The sequence below is a fragment of the Zootoca vivipara genome, chromosome 14 (genome assembly GCF_963506605.1).
Source record: "Zootoca vivipara chromosome 14, rZooViv1.1, whole genome shotgun sequence".
Taxonomy (NCBI): Eukaryota; Metazoa; Chordata; class Lepidosauria; order Squamata; family Lacertidae; genus Zootoca; species Zootoca vivipara.
Genome location: NC_083289.1, coordinates 20,836,072 through 20,850,429, shown reverse-complemented (window position 1 = coordinate 20,850,429; position 14,358 = coordinate 20,836,072).

Sequence of the window (14,358 nt, the reverse complement as noted above, 5' to 3'; positions counted from 1 at the left end):
GATCTACAAATAGTCCTTTCCCCCCCTAACTGGCACGGACTCTTTGGACAATGCCCGTGTCTCCACCCCCAGCCTGGTCCTTGCATGCGTCAGCTGAATCCTGGCAGGAACAGGGACTTGTGTTCTTGAACATTTTGGAAAGAATCAGTGTTCCTTGTAAAGTGCTTAACATGCTTTATAAATTTGCTCCTCGTAAAAAAGCAGAAAAGGGGGGGGGAGAGAAGGGTGATGGAAAATTGGTTCCTATGGCATTGCCTGTCAGTAAGAACATTTGAACTGGTCGGCCACTGTGAGAACAGTATGCTGAACTAGATGGCCCATGGGCCTGATCCAGTAGGCTCTTCTTATCTTCTTAAGAAGAGTTCTGTTGGATCTGACCCATCTAGCATAACCTCCAACATGCTGAATCCCCAAACCAGGTTACATGTCTTCCCATCTGTGCTCCCACGCAAGTCACATGACCCGCGTGCAATCATGAAGCCCAAAAGATGCACTTATTATTATTTTTAGCTGCCATGCTCTTACATAGATGTTCCAGTTTTTCTGGGGTGCTTGTAGGGTATGATCTAGCCCAGCATATTGTTTTTCATAGTGGATATATCTCTGGGACCCAGGTGGCGCTGTGGGCTAAATCACTGAGCCTAGAGCTTGCTGATCAGAAGGTCGACGGTTCGAATCCCTGTGACGGGGTGAGCTCCCGTTGCTTGGTCCCAGCTCCTGCCAACCTAGCAGTTCGAAAGCACGTCAAAATGCAAGTAGATAAATAGGAACTGCTACAGCGGGAAGGTAAACGGTGTTTCCATGTGCTGCTCTGGTTTGCCAGAAGCGGCTTTGTCATGCTGGCCACATGACCTGGAAGCTATACGCCGGCTCCCTCGGCCAATAATGCAAGATGAGCGCGCAACCCCAGAGTCGGTCACGACTGGACCTAATGGTCAGGGGTCCCTTTACCTTTACCTATATCTCTGGGAAGCCCAGAGCGCAACAGCACCTCTCTCCTCCACCACAGCTCACCCAGACCAGCCTTCCTCAACCTGGTACCTTTCAGATATATACTTACAGCAACTCCCAACAACACAGCCATATCAGATGTAGAACATCCAAAGTCGTTAGGCTGAGCACGTCGTGGCTCATGTGAATTCATCTTTTGTTGTTCTTCGAATGAACATAGGATGCTGTCTTAGACCAAGACAGACCCTTAGTCCTTTTAGCTCAGTGTTGTCTACACTGAGTGGCAGCAGCTCTGCGAGGGTTTCACACAGGCAGCCCTCCCTGGAGCTTCTGTATGCAAAACTGATGTCCTTCCACTGACTTGTGGTTCTTCTTTCTCTGCTTCTTCATGGTGAGGCTCTGCTGCCACTTATGGCAGATTCCAAGAGAATGTCAAAGCCTAGGTGAGAAGTGTTGAAACTGGGTGGCTGCAGAACAACCTGTTGTTGGAATACTCGGCTTAATGTCCTCAACTAGAAAGGAGCTCCGTAAAATTAAAGGTAAAGGTAAAGGTAAAGGGACCCCTGACCATTAGGTCCAGTCGTGGACGACTCTGGGGTTGTGGCGCTCATCTCGCTTTATTGGCCGAGGGAGCCGTACAGCTTCCAGGTCATGTGGCCGGCATGACTAAGCCGCTTCTGGCAAACCAGAGCAGTTAATCCTACAAAAATGAATGCATGGGTCTACACCGAGTTAGGGACTAAGAATGGATCCATCTCTATATTAGATATCGTTTCATTCTGCTCAGTCTCCTTTTACCCCTGAGGGTCTGAGAATGCAGAAACCACAGGTATTCATTGCAGCATGACTGAATCAATTCAGGATGCAGATGCTGGGAACTGCTTTGGCTGATATATCTAAGGATGCTCAACAAACTCATTTTATTTTTGGGTACCCTCAAATTCTTTCCTCGCTCCAGCAGAGATAAAAGGAAGGGAGGCATCTGGGACACGGTGACCATCAGGTGGTGCAAAACTATTGCAGCCTCATGGATGGTTCCAATTTAACACCAGCCCATGACATAAAACATAGTTTTCTAGGAAGAAACTGACATGAAACATAAGACACATTCTTAAGCACACATTTTCCTTCATCACACGATGCCCTCCTTGGGAAACGAGTAGGCACGAGTGCTATTTTCTCCCAGCAAATTTATTACTACACATCTGCTCCTAGTGCATGGTGGTAGCATGTGAGACTATGGAGAACGAAAGCTAATGTAGATGCTCTGAGACAATATTTGATACAGCCTTCCAGTGACTGTACCATTTGAGAAAGAGGAGAGTGCATCTTGATTCCCCAAAACAAAACAAAATGCTAGTTGACTGCTGAGACTGCGTATAGTTTCACAAGGGAGCTGAAAATGTTCTGTTAGGGATCCCCTAGCTTGGACAAATGGGAAGCTGCTTTATACCAGTGCTCAGACTAAATGGTACAATCTTGGAAGGGCTGTGCCGCATCCTTTAACTGAGGCTGTAGTTTGCAATTAGCAAATGGAATTTCTCCTGCCCATTAATAGTTCTTGAATCTGTGATAAATTGGGGGGGGGGGGAGGAACCACCCTGAGACCTCCAGGTGTAGGGCGGTATGTTAAATGAATGAATGACAAAGTGCACAACAGCCATTCCACTAGGACAGCCTTGGCCTACCTGGTGCCCTTTGGATCTTAGACTATAGCTCCCACCAGGCTGTGGCTGATAGCCGTTGTAGTCCCCAAATATGGAGGGCACCAGGCTGTGCTGGAGCCTTGTTCTTTGCGTAGCTCAACAGCCGATTCTAATCTTGTGCTCATAAAAAGGCATTGTGCAACCCCAGTGCAATTGTCATTATTATTATTATTATTATTATTATTACTACCTTGTGTACTTCCACTTGCGCAACCAAGCCAACTCTTACACTTTGGCGCTGATGTTTTGTTGGGTCTCGTGTCAGCATCATCGCTACCCAGTGCACAGCCTCCAAGTGTTGGCTGTTTGGAGAAGCTCGTCTCCCTTGACACATTCACAGCATGGAGCAGCTGTGGTTGTGGTGAATTAAATTCAGAGCCTCAACTTGCATCATCTTTGAGTGCCACAAGATGTTGGTTATTGCCTCATCACCTACAACAGTGCAAGACACTCAGATTCGCCTGCATTGCTGCCTCATATTGTTCAGACCACAAGTAGTTGTGTAGTGGTATATTCAGAAGTGCAGGATCCCATCACAATAGTCACAGCCACGCCTCCTTCTAAGACTAGACAACAACGACAACAACAGCAAATTTATTTATACATACATACATACATACATACCCCGCCCGGGGTATGGGTTAGACCTCAGAGCCTAGGGCTTGCTGATCAGAAGGTCAGCGGTTCGAATCCCTGTGACGGGGTGAGCTCCCATTGCTCGGTCCCAGCTCCTGCCAACCTAGCAGTTCGAAAGCACGTCAAAATGCAAGTAGATAAATAGGAAACGCTACAGCGTTTCCTTGTGCTGCTCTGGTTCGCCAGAAGTGGCTTTGTCATGCTGGCCACATGACCTGGAAGCTTTACGCCGGCTCCCTCGGCCAATAATGCGAGATGAGTGCGCAACCCCAGAGTCGGTCACGACTGGACCTAATAGTCAGGGGTCCCTTTACATACCCCGCCCATCCGGCTGGATTTCCCCAGCCACTCTGGGTGGCTCCCAACAGAACACTAAAAACAGAACAAAACTTCAAACTTTAAAAACTTCCCTAAACCTGCTCTATTTCAGCTAGATCTTGCATGGGCAAATGATTTAGAGTGCTCCAATATCTACTTTTGCAGCAACTTAAGTTGTTCTTTCCTTGAAATTTCATTGTAGCTAACAGAACTTGCACAACATCCTCTTGAAATTGTGCTTTCAGTGTTCCTAAATGTTTAGCTTTGAAGCATACAGATCAACAGCTTCTCCGTGTTCTTCCTGTGCACCTTCTCCAGAGTGACTCTAGAAGCCAATCCTCAGTGGCTGACCTCCTTTCACCCTGATTTGCTCCAATTACGACAAAAGAGCAAGAAGACTTTTTCTCGGTGGCTTAAAAGCTGCCCTTCCATGCTGATTGGGTGGCATTCGGAAACTGGAGACAGGGACCCTGCTGAGACTATGCTGCAGAAATAATAACTAGTTTTTCACACAAACCCAACAACCCCGGACCACTGCACCTCTGGCCCAAAGTACCAGAGCTGATGTGGATTTGAATCCTGACACACTGTAACAGTGGTGCCTGTTTGTTTGAAACTGGTGTTTGAAAGTGGACTGTACCACTTTCTTCTGGCTACAGGGGAGATCCAGGAAAGGCTGCACATTTGAAATTCATTTTCTGCTTATAAACACAACTCCCTGAACTTCCAAAACAGCAGATTGGGGTGAAGCCTAAACCAAACACTTCTCTCTGGCATGGGCATTGTGTACATAGAAGGTTCTGTTTATTTACACTTACTTATTAATCACTTTCCTGGGCCAATCTCTCCCAGAGAGGAAAAAAAATAGAACATCACTGTGTGCCTTTTTTTTTAAAATAGAAACCTGAGAGGTACTAAATTAGAGCTTGGGCCAAACTCAACTGGTATAAGTCCTCCATTCTGGCTAATCTGAGATCGGGGTAGGTCTCACAAAGGGATGTTGTGATGGGAATAGGCTGTAGGGTTGGGTTTGGAATAGAAGTATGTTGTTGTTGTTGTTTAGTCGTTTAGTCGTGTCCGACTCTTCGTGACCCCATGGACCAGAGCACGCCACACACTTCTGTCTTCCACTGCCTCCCACAGTTTGGTCAGACTCATGTTCGTAGCTTCGAGAACACTGTCCAACCAACTCGTCCTCTGTCGTCCCCTTCTCCTTGTGCCCTCCATCTTTCCCAACATCAGGGTCTTTCCCAGAGAGTCTTCTCTTCTCATGAGGTGGCCAAAGTATGTATTGGATCCTCAGCTTCACGATCTGTCCTTCCAGTGAGCACTCAGGGCTGATTTCCTTCAGAATGGAGAGGTTTGATCTTCTTGCAGTCCATGGGACTCTCAAGAGTCTCCTCCAGCACCATAATTCAAAAGCATCAATTCTTTGGCGATCAGCCTTCTTTATGGTCCAGCTCTCACTTCCATAGATTACTACTGGGAAAACCATAGCTTTACAGTGGCATAATCTACCCCAGTGTACTCCTGCCAACCTAGCAGTTCGAAAGCACGTCAAAGTGCAAGTAGATAAATAGGTACCACTCTGGTGGGAAGGTAAACGGCATTTCCGTGTACTGCTCTGGTTCGCCAAAAGCAGCTTAGTCATGCTGGCCACCTGACCTGGAAGCTGTACGCTGGCTCCCTCGGCCAATAACGCAAGATGAGCATGCAACCCCAGAGTTGTCCACGACAGGACCTAATGGTCAGGGGTCCCTTTACCTTTACCTTTACCCCAGTGTAAAGTAAGCTGGCTTCCTATCATTTAGATTGCTCTGCCTTACTTCCCACACATTCTGCAATTAACCAGATTTTTCTCACTTGGATGCATGTGCATCCACTTCTGGTTACCAAAATCCCCAGTAAAGTTCCCAGTTGGGTGTGTAGGTTTGTACCAACCAAATAACTGGTGGGGGAAGAAAATGAGCGACCCCGGCTCAAGAAGATGAACTGTAGCATTAAGAGCAGTCAATGAAAGTGAAAAGATGAAAAAGCTTTCTTTGCAAATCGGCTAGTTATGCAACCCCCCCCATGGCTACGATTCAGTAGAAATCCCTCCATCACAGGGGGTTGGACTAGATGACCCTTGAGATAACTTCCAAGCCCACAACTCTACGATTAAAGAAACCCAGTGAGGTTCCTCTGATAAAGAGGGAAAGTTGTGTGCAGTTGGATGTAGTAATTAAGAAAACGTGTTCAATTTCCTTCCACAAAACATGTAAGCCATCCTTCAGAGCTCATCTGTTAGGGGTAGATTTTGTGCTTTTCATTCCTGCCAAGAGCTTAGATGCAACCAGAAGACAAAGAAAGGGAAAGTGGTGGGAGGTTGGGAGGGTGGAGGCACACCGACAGCCTTAAGTAGGAAGCAAGAGGTGTGAGGAGAGGGGGAAATCTTTTTGGCGAGTTAAGAGGATTAAGGAAGGCCCCAGTGTTCTGGGTTGCCTGTTTTCTTTGTGTGTTTTTTAAGGGATTCCGAGTTGGGTTTGCATTATGGATTAAGTTCTGTGTGACTGCAGAAGAAGAGAAAACAACTTGTTAAGAGAGGGGCTGGGTGGAAAGGTTGTTCCAAGACAATGGTTACAGCAGGCTTCATCAATCTGGAGCCCTCTCAGATGTTTCAGGCTACAGTTCCCAGCCAACACCACTGTAGTCAAAAACATCTGGATGGCACCAGGTTGGAGAAGGCTGGGCTGAAGCGACGGAGCTGTAAAAGCCATGGCCTGCTAAATTTAGGTGGATTTTATCTGAAGGCAAACGTCATCGCAGTTCACGTAGTTCACGTCTGATAACTGTGGCACCATTTCTGCTCCTGTATTAGATATGCTCTTAGAGATACACAGGGTTGTTTAAGCATTTTCTTCAATTCTGTTCTTTTTTTCTTGTTGTCATCTTTTCCCCCTTATTTTTTGTAAATTTTTGAAAGAAAGAGCAATAAAGATATTAAAATTAAAAGAAAAAGAGATACACGGGGTGGTGGTGGTATTCAATGCTAGCCTTACTCGGAGTAGACCCATTGAAGTTAATGGGCCTGGATAACGTAGGAACATTAATTTCAGTGGATCTGCTCCTGAGTAGCTGAATACAACTTCTAAAGCAACTAGTGCATAAACAGATACATAGAACAGTGTGTGTAACTATGTAAAAATATGAATTATGCTGCGAAAGTCTAGCATAGCATGGAAACTGGTGTTACATCAGACACTCAGACATAAGCACACTGGATCCAAGAGGCTTCCCAGTGTGAGCAAAGCTTGATCAGATCAAAATTGCCAAATGCCAGGTTTTGTCCCTTCATCTCTGCACTGGACCCTGTTATTTGGAGGAAAGTTTGGAATGATAAGAAGCTGAAACTTAATTCAGTGAAAACACATGTACTGTGGGTAGGGAATTTATTATTATTGACTTATTAATAGCCTTCTAAACCACTATCTCAAGGAAATTTGCATAGAACATCATTAAAAACAGCCAACATAAGAACAACAAACACGTTTAAAACAAGACTAAAACCCTAGCAAGCGGACATTCATGGGAAAGACACATTTAACCAGCTGGGAAAGCCTGTGGGAGACAAAAATGCATTCAATTGTTTCTGGAAAGTGCATACAGTGGGAGCTTGCCATATCTTGGATTGGGTGGAAGTGTACAACTGAAGAAGAAGAAGAAGAAGAAGAAGAAGAAGAAGAAGAAGAAGAAGAAGAAGAAGAAACAACAACCACCTTTCATCCATAGATCTCAGGGTGGTTCACAGCATAAAAATACAATAATTTTTTTTGGCAAAATACATAATAAAAGTAAGAAAAACAACTAACCAATAGACTCCCTTCCTACAACACATTTAAAAGGGCATCTGATATCAATCAGCCCCGGGCCTGGTTGAAGAGGAATGTTTTCACCTTGTGTAGTTAAGGCACCCTGGGGAGAGCATTCCACAAACGGGGAGCCACTGCAGAAAAGGCCCTCATGCTGCCACCCTCCGGACCTCTCGTGGAGAAGGTGCACTAAGAAGGATGATGATCACAGGGTCCGGATTAGTTCAAATAAGGAGAGGTGGTCCATGAGGTATTGGGTGGAGGGGAGTATATGCATCGTCTCCTATTGAAAACTGCCAGCTGAGGGGTCCTTCTGAACTTCTATAGCTGTCAGTGGCTACTAGTCATGAGGGCTCTGCTCTTCCTGTCTGGTTGAAGGCAGGAATACTTCTGGGTATTAGTTGCTAGAAACCTCAGGAGGGGAGAATATTAATGTGCTTAGGTCCTACTTGTGGGTTTCCCTCAGATGTCTGGTTGGCCCTTAGCTTTTCCACCTGCTTTTTATGTTGAAACTGTTTTACTGGTCTGATCTGAAATTGTTTTGTGTTCAGATAAATTGTTCTTAGATACTTAGTTCCAAATCTGTTGCGTTCATTGTTAAGCCACCTTGAGAAAACTCTGATCTGCAAGGTGGCATATAAATTTCCTAGATGAATCAACAAGCTTACTTTTGACCCTTCCTCTTTGGAAGATGACAAAAGTTCTCCCTCTCCCTCTCTCCCTCCCACGGCCCATCCCGACTTCCATATGGAAAGCAGAACTGTTTTCCTCAGGCATACAACATTTTGGGCTTAATAGCTTGCCAGTGGAAAAATGACACTAAAAATATATTCTTTAAAAACTTTTGGAAGGAAGCAAAGGCGCCTCAGAAAAGGGGCAGAGGGGGCGGGGAGAGAAACAATTTTGCCAGAAATGATCTGGCTAGACAGCTGCGCTAGGTGGAAACAACGTGCAATAAAAACTCAAGGGAACCAATTAAATTGTGGTTAAATAGGCTTAGCCTGATTCTGAACAAAGCCAACAGAAAAACCAACTCCAAATTTGCCATTGTAGAAAGTGCTGGTGGTGTGTCTGTGACGGAAAAGCTTAAGGTCTCAACAGACAGATTTGGGATGAAGACAAGAGTTATTGTAATGTTCTTGACCATCAAAGGGCATGATTCCAAAATGTTAACCCCCCATCCTCATCATTTGGATGTCTTGCAACCAGAGAATGCTACCAGAAACTAAGGCTGAGCCCTGGCTTTGGGTAAATCCCGGATCCCGAACTGAATGTGGCTGCTGCGAGTCTGTAGTTTCATGGAACAGGTAGAGGCAACCCTGAATTGCTCCAGGTCAGGTCCACCCAGAGCGATCTGGGACGTGGTGGCAGCTGGGCGACAGCATGTTTAATTATGGTTTTGTACCATACTTAAACATATGATTGGTCTTGAGGGAAGAAGGAAACCTAGCAAGAGTAATTAAACCATTAGGGATGTGCAAGGCTCTCAGTTTGATTTGGGGCCCAGGTTCAAGTCTAAGTCACCCTGGGTCAGATTGGGCCCAATCTAAAACACCAATTTGTGCCCTGAACCAAATCAGGATGTGTGCTAGCTCTACCAGAAACACATGGTTGCCTTCTCCTATAACTTATTGAATTTTCCACAGAAACAGTAAATCCAGATTAAACAGGAAAATAATCAGGGTCGGCATCTTGATGAGCATGGCATGGCGTGGATACTGCACAAAGCATGCACCAGTTCTGCAGAAACACCCAAGTAAATAAAAACACACCACACAGAAGCCCAAATCATTAAGAAGAACCCTGTTGGGTCAGACCAAAGGCCCACTTAGTGCAGCATCCTATTCTTAGTGGCCACTCAGATGCCTCTGGGAAACTCACAAGGAGAACATGAGCACAAGAGCACTTTTCTCTCCGAGGATTCCAGAGACTGGTATTCAGAAGCAGAGGCGTAGCAAGCCCAGGTGTTACCCGGTGCAGAATTTTTTTGTCACCCCCCCCCACGCCGCATTGCCGGGGTGCTGGCAAAGCTGTGCCCTCTTGGGAGCCACGGCTCCCGTCCGTCCCCCTCCTGCCCTCCCTCCCCAGCTTGCTGTAAAGTGGCAAAATGGGAGCCGCTTACAGTGAGCCAGGGTGGGAGGGAGGCTGGGAGGGGCGGGATCCTCTGCTCGCAGCTGCAGCCGTGAATGGAGGATCCTCTACATGTGGCTGCAGTGGCACGATGGCTGCTTGCGCCGCTGTGGCAGGGCGCCACCTTGTCACCCCCAGAGACGTGCTACCGGGAACTCACCACCCCGCCCCCCGTTGTGACGCCACTGTTCAGAAGTATTACTGCCTCTGAATGGAGGTAAACCTGGCATGGCTAGCATAGCTTCTCCTCCATGAATGTGTCTAATTCACTTTTAAGGACACCCAGGTTGGTGTGGAATCTAGGTTTTGCATTTCACACAGGCAACATGGAGTTCACTGGTTAGTAGCAACAGTTCTCAGCAGACGTCTTCCCCACACTCATCTGGGTCTTTTCTCTTATTCCCTTCAGCACCAGGAACTACCCTATGAGCCATGATTTTAAATTTCCCACAATGCCCTGACATAATCTTATTCTGGGGCATTGTGGGAAAACTAATGGTGGCCCCTAATGGAGCTATTGAAACTGCCTCAAGGGGGTGTTATGCCAAGGGCATTGTGGGAAATTTCAAGGTGGTGACCCAAGATAGGCAGGGTGATTCCACTTTGTGTTTATGGGGGGGTGGGCAAACCTTTTGGTACAGGGGCCCACATGCAGTGCATAGGAATTGGTTTTTCCAGAGCTAGTAGTGGAGGCACACAAGGGGAGGGAAGAGTAGGGTTGACCCAGGAATAAGATTGTGGGGGAGGCCATTGTGATGGAGAGGAAGGCATATTGGGATGACTCTCCCCATGTGTTGCCCATGATAGGGTCTCCTCATGGGTGGTTCCCCATTTGTGGAAAGCCTTCCCTGGTGAGGTACATTTGTTTCCCTCACCATTAACAAACAGGAGGAAGTCAAAAACATCCCCAATCACCCAGGCATTTGATGCCTGAAATACATTGTTCCTGTCAGCATTTGAATTATTAGCTGTAAGGATTTGTGATTGTTTGTAGCATGTACTTAATGCTTTTAAATGTTATTTTAAAACTTATTTCATTTTTAATTGTCCCCTTTTTTTCTTTTGTTGTATGGGACCCTGGGATCCTCTGGGAGGAAGGGTGGGGTGGGAATGTCATAAATATAAATAAATAACAAACATACCTCCCTTCCCATCTCAATCATGCTACCATATAGCCTGCCAAGCAGCTGTTGGGCTGGGCTGGAGGGAGCACAGTTTACAATAGGAGGAAAGCACATGGTGATGGTTCTCCATCTACATCCCCATCAAAACTGGTCAGCAGAAGTCAGCAAAAATTGGAGTCGGCAACGTTCAACCTATAGCAGACCCTCCAAGTGTCCCTGTGATGTCCTGGGATTCGGACTCAGAGGCTGAACCTGAGGTGTCCCAGCCTGCACAAGGTTCCCTGCCTCCAGAACCAGCTGAGCCGGGTCTAGGGCCTGAGCCTGAAGGGTCCTCACCTGCGCAGGATCCTCAGGTGCAGTCATCAGCTGAGTCTGCTCTGGGCCCATTGCCTGCAGCTGCTCCACTCCCATCCCCGTCAGGGGAAGCCGAGGTTGCCCCTAGGTCCAGTAACCCACCAGCCTCTCCTGAGCTGCAGAGGCTCGGGGCAGAGAGGCGAAGGGAACTAAGTTCTTGCAGGAGGAATGTTCACCTCCAAGCCAGAAGGAGAGGCGAGTCACCGGAGGATCGGGGCCGCCCCATGTCTCGGGGCAGATGAAAGCCAGCCAAACCCAGCCCCAAGTTGTGTGAGCAACATAGTTGCTACCGTGAGTCCGCCTGTGACCTTGTGCCTGTGCCTTGCCCTGCTCCCTGCCTTGCTCCCCGCCAGACTAACCCCTTGCTAGACTCCTGGTCCTAGGACTGGACTTTGAACCTGTTTATGGATGAACCCTTGGCATGTTCCTGACCTCTGACTACCTGGCTAGACCCACGGACTGTTTCCTGACTGCTTTCGCCCAGCCCCTGGACTTGGTTGCCTCACTTGGACCTACCACTGCTGACCTGGACCATTGACCATGCCTCTGCTCAGCCCCGGCTGAGTTTCTGGTCATCCCACCCAGCCCAGTCCACTGGGCTGGGCACCCTGGGGCCAGCACAGTCCCTATTTTTCAGGAACAGCTTACGAATGACTCGACCTATGAATGTTTCGAGTTACGAACAGAGTTCTGCCCGCCATTTTGGATGCGGTTTAGATAGGATTTTTTTGACTTATGAAATTTTTTTATTTCCCCCCCCCCCATTGGCTTCGACTTACGAATTTTTCGACTTACAAAGGTCCGTTCGGAATGTATTAAATTCGTAAGTCGAGGTACCACTGTATAGGGAAGTTTTTTAAAAAATGTTTAATGATTTATTATGTTTTTATATATGTTGGAAGCCACCTAGACTGGCTGGGGCAACCTAGTCAGATGGGCAGGATATAAATAGTAAAATTGTTGTTGTTGTTGAATAGGACGTTCCTATTTTCATCAGAGAAATGTTAGAAGGTATGCTATAGGAAGGGAGAAATTTAGCAGCTGGGTGGTGGGCGGGAATCAGACAAATGCATGGGTCACAATGAAGACCTGCAACAATTGTAAGCACCCCCTGGGCTGTGGTTTGACCCCACATGGTGCATTTTTTTAATTCTTTTACATTTATTCATTGAATTTATACACCACCCTATACCTGAAGGTCTCAGGGCAGTTCACAGAATAAAGTCAGAATATAAAACCACAAAATACATAATCAAAATAAAAGTAACAACAACCCCCCATCATAGCTGCCAAGTTTTCCCTTTTCTCGCGAGGAAGCCTATTCAGCATAAGGGAAAATCCCTTTAAAAAAGGGATAACTTGGCAGCTATGCCCCCCATCCCAACACATTTTAAAGGGCATAGGATGTCAATCCAATCAACTAAAGACCTGGTTAAAAATCTTTGCTGTTGTTATTTGGTGGTATGAATGTTCTGCTGTGATAGCCTATGGCTAAATGCAACCCAACTGACTTGACTCAGGGCAGTCTACACAAATAGAAAAAAACAGGGGTTCAGGCCAGCATACAAGGACACAATATATGGCAAGCAAAGTACAACGAATGTATTCATCACAATGTATTACAAGGCATACAGTAAATGCAAGAAGTACTCCAGAATCATCAAAATAAGTACAATATTACAATTAATAATATATTTTCATTATGTCTGATGCAAGCAGGGCCGGCTCTAGGGGTAGGCTGGGTGGCGCAGGGCACCGGGCTGGCATGGGGTGCTATGCGGTGCGCTGCGCCCACCCACCAGGACGGAGGCGCCAGAGCAATCTCCGCATCACGGCGCCCGTGCGCCCAACATGCTTAAGACGGCCCTGGATGCAAGGGAATTCTTGGGAGTGGTGGAGCAACTGTAGCATTCAAGACTGGAGCCCGGTGATCCCAGTTTCAAAGAGAAACTCCTCCTTCAGCCTGTGAAGTTAACAAGGTCCCACATTGGGTACAATTAGAGGCAACAGGTAGAGGTGCGACTGCTAAAAATATTGTTATTAATTGTAATATTGTACTTATTTTGATTTATCCTTGAGTACCTCTTGCATGTACTGTATGCCTTGCAATAGTGGGTACATTGTGACGAATACATTCATTGTACACTGCTTGCCATATATTGTGTTTTTGTATGCTGGCCTGAGCCCCAGTTTTTTCTATTTGCATGTGTTCCTATATAGTGGGTTCCTTATTTTTGTGCCTGACCCAGGGCAGGCCTCAGCACTCCTGGGCCCTGCCAAGTGCTGGGGCCCCAACTGCAGTTCAAGGGTGCTGGGCGATGGCTCTGGGCCTGGGGAAAGGGGTGAAAAAGACTGCCCTGCTTCAGAGGCTTGAAAACATAGGGTTTGAAGGAAGAATGTTTGGTTTGCACCCAGACCCGAGTATCCCACTAGGCCATTTTGCTACTGAGCTACATTCAAGGGGCATAAAGCATTACACAATTCCAGGCCAACAGCAGTGTAGTGGCAAAGCCAGAATTGCAGGAGCCCTTCATGCGTAGGAATCCTCCACACTCCGTCACAACAACACCCCCTCAGTCTCACCTATTATACTACAATAATAATGAATGATGCATTGCAACACATATCTCTTTGGATAAACCCACAATTTCCTGTGCATGTACATGGGCAAATGATTTTGAGTGCTCCAATATCTTCTTTCAGAGTATCGTAAGTTGTGCTTTCTGTGAAATTCCACTGTACGTAACAGAACTTGCACCCTGTTTTCTTGAAACGGAAGCCTGTTGTGTTTCCAGGGTTCCTAAATGCTTAGCTTGGGGGCTTTTAGAACAGCTCAGGGTTTCTCCGGTGCACCTTCTCCAGAGTGACCCTGGGAGCCAATCCCCAGTGGCTGACTCACCTCCTTTCATTCTGATTGGCTCTGGTCAGCACAAATGGTGGGAAGCCTTTTTCTCACTGGCTAAAAAGCTCCCCTTTCGTGCTGTGACTGGTCGGCTCTATGATGCTGGAGACTGGGACCCTGCTGCAGAAATAGTACTGAGTCTTCACCCTCCTGCCCGCCACCACATTTGTGGATTTAGGGCAGCACAACCGGTTCCACCGGCCTCGGCGCTGAGCTTAGGGGGTGCTGCAGGGCATTGCATTTTTGATGTAGTGAATTGAGCAGAACAGAAGGCGAAAGTTGTGGGCGCAGAAATTCTAAATAAATTCTGGGGGTTTTCCTGTTGTTATTCTGTCTCTCACAACTACAATAAACCTACCTTTAAAATTATGGACTGGTCATTTCTT